The 9,729-nt window shown below is 29.2% G+C and overlaps 1 long non-coding RNA gene across 1 annotated transcript; it reads right to left on the bottom strand.

Moving 5' to 3' along the window:
- Positions 1–5,051: 5,051 nt before the first annotated feature.
- Positions 5,052–5,947, bottom strand: LOC114397260. The gene is made up of 2 exons (XR_003663342.1): positions 5,735–5,947; positions 5,052–5,614 (listed from the first exon to the last, which is right to left on the bottom strand). It is a non-coding gene; the product is annotated as an uncharacterized LOC114397260 (long non-coding RNA).
- Positions 5,948–9,729: the final 3,782 nt, after the last annotated feature.

Below are 9,729 nucleotides of genomic sequence, written 5' to 3'. Positions count from 1 at the left end.
CCTTTTTTAATTTGATGACTGCATTATTTATTTTATTATTTTAACATTATACATCAAGATATTGATAACTATAGATAGATGATAAGTTTATTTTACTTGTGTTATTATATTTTATATATTCTATATTATATTATTTATTTTAATCATTGTAATATTTATCATATTTAATTTATTATTCCAACATTATACTTCACAACATTGATAAAGATAAATGTTAAATGCTAACTAACGTAATAAAATTATAATCTCTACATACATGTATTTTTTTACTATATTTTAAACTTGATTAAAGATGTTTTAAATATATATATATATATATATATATATATATATATATATATATATATATATATATATATATAAATTAAATATGCCTATTTATTTTATTTTATATTTTTAAACTACTAAAATATAGTTTTACCAAATATTTATGATTTAATAATCATGCTTAATTGGAAGTTTTTATCTATCAGCTTTCATCTTAGTGTACTCAAGTGAGATTCATAAGATTATATTAAGAATAAATATCTATATTGATCTTTAAAAGTGTGAAACACTAACACCTAAAAGTTAGGTACATGCAAGATGATATTAAAATTTTGTTTATGAATGTATAAAAAATGCATTAAATTTTTCATATTGTTAATTTTTTCCGTTAACTCAAATATTTGTGTTTATGTGTCACCTCCGATGACAATGTACATGTAACTAACGGTCGTCACGTGTCATCCATGTGGTTACCAAGTGTATAGGTGATTATCACATATCATGCATCTACGTGATGATCAAGTATCTAAAAATTCACTTTTTAATTTAGTCTTTAAATTTAATAAATTGTTGTCATTTTGGTCACTAAAGTTAACCACTTATTGACATGTTTTATCTATGTTGAATTCAACACATTGTCATTTTAGTCCTTAAAAACACTTTCAAAATTTCAATTAAGTCCCATGTAACATATAAATTATTAGTATAGACATTATCATATTCTATTACTTATATTTTTATCCCTCATTTTTCACCTTCCTCTTACCAATTCTGTAATTTGAATTATAATATAAATATGAACTTAATTTAATTTAATTATGACTGATTACATAGTAGTAATAAACAACTAAATCCGTGATAATGCTAACAAGATTATAAAAAGTTCCAAATCAGATCTTCTATCCAAATTAAGTTATTATCTTATATGTTATTAGTTATATAATATGTGTAGAATGTTAGATTAATTAATTAATTAATCTATTTTATGAAATAATGTGAATGACGAAAAGACAAATAAAAAAAACTTGAGAATCTCAAAGGAAGAAAATGAAAGTGTAGGTTGATTAGAATCACTTCCTTACATACCCTTTCGATGGAGAAAGTGTAGTACATCTTATCACTTTTTTTTTCTGTGTTTATAGTTTTCACATTATTGTTCAATGGTAGGATACTAGAGGACATGACCCTCTAGTGGTACACAAAGCACATGTCCTTTTTCATTCTTTTGATCATATTTGAAGTGTAGAGAGAAAAAAATTTAAGGATGGAGGAGTTGTAAATGGGAGGGGTGACATAAGATCCATGCGATGATGAATTAACACAATATCGATGATCAAATTGAAAGGATCAAGCATATAAAAAATATAAACAATGAAAGTTGTTTTCATGAACTACCCAACTCTAAGAAGTTCCATTTCATTTAAATAAAAAATTTCAAATAACTTCTTCAATACTCTCAAATAACCATTACATTTAAATTTTTGTGATATGTGTATATACCTTGTGATTTTTGTGTTATTTTCCTACCGTTGAATAAGTGATGAACTTTGCATGCGAATGGTGGATATTAAAGTGAAAATGAACTATAAAATATGAAAGATGGAGGTAAAAATATGAGGGGATATGGTGATAATTATGCTAATAATTTACATGTAGTATGAGACTTAATTAAAAATTTAAAAGTATTTTTACTTATATATCAATAGATATAAAATTAAATATTTTAACATTATATTATTGATAATAAAATTATATTACATTTTATTTTTATTATTTTTCACTTAAAAAAATATTTCATCAAAGGAAAAAAATACTAACATTAATTATAATTATTTTCAGTAAAAAAAGCACTAATTATAATTATAAAAAGAAACAAAGAAAAGAGATATTGGTGTGTGTATTTGAATTTATATATTATAATAAAAAAAATGATGAATAAAAAGAAAAAATAATGTTTGTATAATAATATAATTGATCTTGTTATCATGAGATCTTTATTCATCATTAGTGTTATAGTTAAGACTAAACGAGCATTAACCATTCTTCAATAGGCCTCATGGGATCTTAATTAATCACTAATTTCACACTTAGTCTCTATTTGATCTTAATCAATTATCAATGTCACATTTCGATCTAATTCAATCATTAGTGTTATATTTGGCCTTTTGAGGCTTGGCTAATTAATTGTATTAATGACCCATTATTTGGTAGTGGTAAATATTAGAGTTATGCTTGAGCCTTATTAGACCTTAGATAATGGACCTATTGAGTCTTGGACATTTGAAAATTATTGAGCCTTGTACCTTATTTATATTTCTTATGTTATATTTTTTTTAACAGATATGAAATATCATTTTATATTACTAACTTTAAAGAATTTTTGTGTGCCAAAAAAAATTAAAATAGATATATTATTATTTATATTTTAATTTTATAAAATACTTATTATATAATTAATATTGATATCTTTAATTTATATTATTATTATTATTATTATTATTATTATTATTATTATTATTATTAGACGCCTACATGTTAAGTTTCTTTATTTTAAAATAAAAACTAAACTGTATATTGTAAACCTCTTTATGTTATGTTTTCTTTTCCTTTTTAAATAAAAATGTAAAAAATTACGATATGAAAAAAATTGTATATTTGTTATGTTATTATCATTATTTATATTTAAAATATTAAATTTTAGATTTTGTGAATTCACAAATTTATAATTATTGAATTGATTTTTATAAAGATATTAGGGACTGAAGGTTTCGGTCACAAAAAAATTGGCATTTTACACCTGCAATTTTAGTTTTGTGGCGATTTTAAAGGATTTAGATGTAACGACATTAAGTGATTTTAGATGAAAATAATCAAATGGATAAAAAAAAATTAGAACTATAAATACCAAAATGAAATATTTTAAACTGGACTTAATGGCATATTAAACCTGGGGTCAGGTAATTAGGATCTTTTAATTATAATTTATTTTTTAATTATATAGTTAGCAACTTTTTTTTATCAGATAGCATTTTTTTCAACTAAAACTAGTAGTTTGATATTGTAATAACTAAGGCCTGCCAGGAGGAATTATTGGTTTTAAGCCTTAAGTTTGGGTCGAATATATCTGAGATCGAAATATTCACCTAGACTTTGTTTAGTTTAAAAAGAAATAATTAAAAATGGATAAAAGAGTAAAATGAAAAAGATGAGAAATCAATAGATTTTAAAGTTGTTTAGTATAATCAATTACTTAAAAAAAATCACATATTTGATTAGATAGAAAGTAAAAAAATATATAAGATTTTTTTAATAAATAATTACATCCATAATCTGATTTTTTTTTTTTTGCACAATAACAACAATGGGGATCAAAATTAAGTTGTCATATACTAGATGGTTAAAAAATGTCTTTCCATAAAATTTCAAACCTTCCCCCACATCACCATTAATCCTTGGCCACTTTCAAGTTACTAATAGCATACACCTTTCGCTTCCATACACGACCCATCCTCACCGAGTGTGTACTCATTTTAGAATCGAACTTGCATTGTGGGCAAAGCCAAAATCTCACCTCTTCTCCACTTCCCACTTTCCGTTTATCAAATCATTCCCCAAGAGACCATTTTCAAGTCCCTCCACAAAAAAAGATCAATGTCTCAGGAAAGCACTAAAGCTAGCTATTGTATGACAATTTCAAAATAGGTCAAACATATACTTTGGATTTTTCTTTTACTCTTCAACGCGAATTTTTTTCAAAGCATTCACCAGGCATAACAAGGACAAAAATATATAAGAGAAGACAAGCAGTTGGATTTAAAAGATGAACTTAACAACATGATCAATATCTCAACAAAGATGCTCAAGGGAGCAATTAACATAGAGACGTAAGACAATTATAAGTAAAACTTAACGATAATGATGTTAGGGGAGCACCATTTGAAAGAAAAAAAAATCTAAAAAGATTATTACACTGAATATAAATGCAGAATCCATTAACAATGGGCTTCAACTAATGCAGTCTGGGCAAAATCTATTTACAATCGTCGTCAAGGCCGGTCCTGAGATCTTTTATGTCTTAGGCAAACCAGAAAAATTAACTTCTCATAATTATTAATATATTATCCGCACCACCTTGAATTTTGTTTTTGCAAAATTCATTCATTCATAATAAAGATTATTTAAAACAATAATAACATTGATAGTTAATATCAAAGTTATGAAAATCGGTACGATTATTGACCCGAACGAGGTAATAGATTAGTGGGTCAGTAGTTTAACCGATAGGCCAACAGTTTAATCCGGTATATATTAAAAAAATTTAAATTATATATGTTGAATGAGAAATTTAAATGCTAACAAAATCAATATAATTCCTAAAGAAATTGTTAGAAATTCAACATGACACAAAATTGACAAAACAGACCGTGGAGAGAGCATTTTAACAATTACAACTTCAACCAACTTAATACTTTGTCAACCAAAGTCCTCAAACAATGTAGATAAAATTTGAAAAATAAAAAAACTAAAAAAAATGAAGAACCAAAACCTTAGTTGTTTCTTGCTTTATTTTCCCCAAACCGAAATTATAATGTCATAGCCTTATAGTCACACAACACATAGGTATTATTCATAGGTTTCTAATAGCCACCAACTTTGGTTAAAATGTCATGAATCCAAAAAATTCTCCACTACAACTTATAATGCACACACCTATAACCAGAGCTAACGAAACTAAGAACAATTTTGTGAACTACACCTTTTCAAATCATTACTACTCTTCCATCTTCAAAATCATACAAACTTAAATTTAATTCACTAGTGTATCCAAGGTATCCACCATCTTTTTAGTGTGTCCAAGTTATCCACCACTCAAGAGTAAAATTCTAATCTTTCGAGGTAAATAGATCCATTTAACGAACCGATTTCTCTAAATAGATGTTCTTCCATACACAAAGACTTATGGCTCAAACTCCTAATCACATGCTTAAGGAACTGATACTTACATTTGAAAGCCTAATCACATGCTTAAATATTACAGGCCAAACAAATAAAATTGAAAAAGAGAAAATGGAAACGCACTTTGGTAGGGGGTGCGATTTGCGAGAGCTCCTTGTCGAGGATGACAATGGGTCAGGGTTCCCCTGCTTCACGGAACATCTGCTCCGTCTCGAGGGGCTAGCCCTTTTCTGGAATCAAGTTTTGTATGCTTTGAGCCGGCATCACCATCGCATCGAACACTTCCTCAATGTCGTTAACGAACGCCACTAATATCTGTGACACACGCTTCACCTCCACTTCGTATGCCGGGTTCAAACCCATCCAATGGCTTCCAAATTACCCTAATCCTCTGATTACATCAATTTTCACCATGAATTAACCCAAAAAAAAAATCCTGAATACAGTGGCGCAAAAATCTTCCCCCAAATTCAATTTCCTCAAATCCCAGGTGCAGAAGTAGAAAACTCACCGAAAATGGGACCCAGGTGCAGCGACAGCTGGCAAGTCGTAGACCTGGTCTAGTGGAGCAATGAGCTTGTGGTGGGTGGCACAACGACTTACGGTGCGGTTGCGTGAAGATGAAGAGAAGGGAAGAGCGCGATTGTGAAGATGAAGAGAAGGGTCGAGAGTGAAGATGAGTCGTGAGCGTGAAGAAGAGAAGTGACTGAGACTGAGGTTTTTTTTAGGGTTGATTCAAAACGACGTCATTTTTTAGCATTTTTTTTAACGTGAAAAACCCAGTCCGGGTTTTAAAAATTGGTCACAACGTCAGGTTTACTCAAAATTGGTCGGGTTTGATCGTGTCATCCCAGATTAGATGCATGACTGATCCAATAGTCAAACGGGCTCGATTATGCTACCAAGTTCCGGTTGAACCGATACGATCGGCCGAGCCGAGCCAGGTTTTCAACTATGGTTAATATTATTCTAAAAGTCGTTATTAATGATAACCTGAATACTTAATAATTCATACAAAGTCATTTAAAGCAAAATAAAATTATTTAATATATCTACCTTGTAACATAGTAAATCACAAATATAATTTTAACATTTTTGCTTGTTCTAAAAGAGTTTATCAAAATTGAAATTAAATATTAAAATTTTATTTGTGATCTACTATGTAACAAGTAGATTAATTAATTTTGTTTTACTTACAATAATTTTGTAGGAATTATTAATTGTTCATGTTATTGTTAGTAACAACTTTAAGAATAATTTAACTATTCATGCTATAGTTACTTTAAATAATCTTATAATATAAACATATTCTTAATGAGTTTTAAAAAAACAAAAAATTTAATTTAAACAATATTTCAATAATTATGAATGTTTAATTTTTATTTGGTTAGCTCATGACACCAAAGACCGTTCTTAGAACAACCTTAAAAGTTTCAATTTTTATTGTTTTTTTATATTTAAAACTTATCACTCTTTACATTAACTGAACAAAATAATTTCTGACTCACGTTGATATTATTAAATTATATCATTACATAAAAATTTAATACTTATGGACTAAATATAAAAGATAAAATTGCATTTTTGGTCCCCCAATTTATCTTCAGTTTCGGATTTGGTCCTCCAGTAATTTAATTCACGAATTGGGTCCTCCAGTAATTTAATTCATGAATTGGGTCCTCCTATTTTATAGTATCGTGCAATGTTGATCCCCTAGGCCACAATTGGACGTTGATCGTTAGCAAGTGATGTTGACTACCACTGTGTTACGTCCTTATTGGATGATGACTGTCATGTGTCATATTCTGATTGGATGTCAACTCCATGAAAGATTAAATACCTTTTTGTTTTCATTGACCAATCAGAACATGACACGTGATAGTCATCATCCAATAAAGACGTGACACATGGCAATCAACATCACTTGCCAACGATCAATGTCAAATTGTGACATGAGGATCAACATTACATGATTTTATAAAATAGGAGGATTCAATTCATGAATTAAATTATTGGAGGACTAAATTTAAAATTATTGGAAAATAAAATCTGAAACTAAAGATAAACTGATAGACTAAAAATATAATTTTGCCAATAAAAAAAATTGGTTCCTCTCTAAATATGGGATCATGAGCGGTCCCCCAACTTGACGGTATTCAGGGTCATCACCGAGTACAAAGGGAAGAAATGTGTCGTTGTCGAAGGTGGGGAGGGATTGGAATTGCTCATGGAAGCCGTTAATGCAATAGAGATCAAAGATGTGTTTAATTAGTTAATGATTTAATCAATGTGTGGATTAGTCATTGCAATTTGGTGATGTCAATCTCTAAAGTGTCTTTGGCTAAATTATCCATTGAAAAAGTCTCGTATGTGCTTTTAGTGTTTGGTTGTTGCATAGTTCAATTTCTTGGTGTTTGGTTTGATTCCATGTATTTGTATTGGTAGTGTTTTCGAATCATGAAGTATCTTATAGTAATAATAATATTTAGGGCTTTTATTTTGGTTTTATATCTTGATATACAGTACTAGACCTTTTCCATTTACGCTTTGGTCATTGGACACTTTCATGATGCTTGTTGCTTGGTGTTTAAAACTTTTAATTTCTGTATGCTAGCTTGAAATTTAAAACAACACCTTCTTTTCCACATATAATTACATCTGAGTTTGAGGAAAAGAAAAACAAAGCATGAGACAAGTTTAATTGTGCACTTTACTTGGTATATATAGTAAGAAACATGAACGACATTCAAGTGTAAATATTGAAAGTTAGAGTATGTGTACTTTCTTTCTCCTGAAAGTGCCCAACAATAATGTTTACACAAATTATCACCTCTTTGGTTATTACAATTTACACTAATGGTGATATCACGATTCTACCACTTGGCAGATGGAATCAGATCGGTCGGTACTGACAATCCTTTATATTCAAATAATGTTATATTGTCTTATAAATTCGCCTACATTATATTAATATTTGATGAGGAATAAGTTTAAACAAATTAAGTAAAGTTCTCTTTGGAGGAAAAATAAGGGGAGAAAGGGTAAGTCGCAATTGAAGGTGGGTGTTTCTGATGTAGATAGTTAGGGCGATGCACTTTCTCACAAAAAAAAAAGCGTGCTGGTTGCAATTATATTTCAGGCGTGCTGGTCTCTGGCATCTGTTCCCACAAACACGATATCGTGATCATCACAATCAATTATTTATACATCAATAATGCATGGATGAACTTACATGATTTAGCTTACATAAAATTAAAATAAGTCATGTATGTCTACGTACAGATATATGTCTACATTCACTATATCAGCATAAACAAGAAACAAACAGCAAGACATATATTATATAAACAACATCTCATATACCAATCACATAACCAACAATTTACATATTTCCAATTGATATGAATCAATGAATGCAAAAACAACTCCATGGAGATTTCTTAACAATCAAGCATTTAGTATGGACTTGTTCCTTAACATGATATGATAACAACAAATTAAGACCTCAGGATCCAAAAGAAAACTTGTCTTATAACCATTGTAGAACGCGGTTAACTTTGATCCACGAAAATGTAGTGGTTTTCAAAATATTTGATTTTCTTGGTTTGTCGTTAACAATCTAGATATTTAATGTTGAAAAGTTCATTATTAAGATAACTTATTGGGTGAGACACTTAAAACAAGCCCTACTAGAAATAATAAAATTTAGTTTGACTATAATTGCTACTAATGGGCAAATTCACTAGAATTGAATTGAACCCATTTTGGATGACGCTCCTTTAACTCTAATTTCCTCCTATTAGTATTGTTTTTTTTTTTTTGGAAAGTTCCTCCTATTAGTATGGGCTACATGAGATGTGGTTATACATAACACTGTAACAGCATTAGGGTTAGTCGTCACACCCCTCTGATTGCAGCTAGCACAACAAATATGAGGAACCCTAATGTGAGCATGGAGACCCATGCCCATGCTTGTCTATATGTGGTCACTACAGACGTTGTTCCTTTACATTGATCAATGAGAAAGGGTAATTTGTTTAATGTATTTTCTTATTACTTTTATTCATGTCACTCACTTGAACAATAAGGGGACAAAAGTCATTAGTTTCATTGCATTGTCCCATGTCCCGAACCTAACACTAGTGTCAGCCAGCCAACGCAAGATGGAAGCAAACCCTTCAAATCTATTTTTTTTAAAATATCAAAATAATTTGCATAAGTTTAAACATAATTCATCTTATCTCGAACTGAATTTAAGTATTTAACATCAAAATCCTTGCGGGTACCCCATCCCAGTCTTTGTTTCATGGATCTTCACCTTGCGGTTAGGCAAGTAAGAACAATATATTTATGAAAACTCTTTTCTAAAATGAACAGATTTTTTGTGGACTTAATTGACCAATGAAAAGATAGTTATTTATTTCCCAACATATGTTACAAATTTTTATTGTATAGCGTAAAACATGTGTTACAAATCTCTCTGTATTGTTTTGATTCCTATCAATC

The sequence above is a fragment of the Glycine soja genome, chromosome 2 (assembly GCF_004193775.1).
Source record: "Glycine soja cultivar W05 chromosome 2, ASM419377v2, whole genome shotgun sequence".
In the NCBI taxonomy this organism is placed as follows: Eukaryota; Viridiplantae; Streptophyta; class Magnoliopsida; order Fabales; family Fabaceae; genus Glycine; species Glycine soja.
The sequence above is the reverse complement of the archived record's forward strand: the minus strand, read 5'-3'. Positions and strand labels throughout refer to the sequence as shown.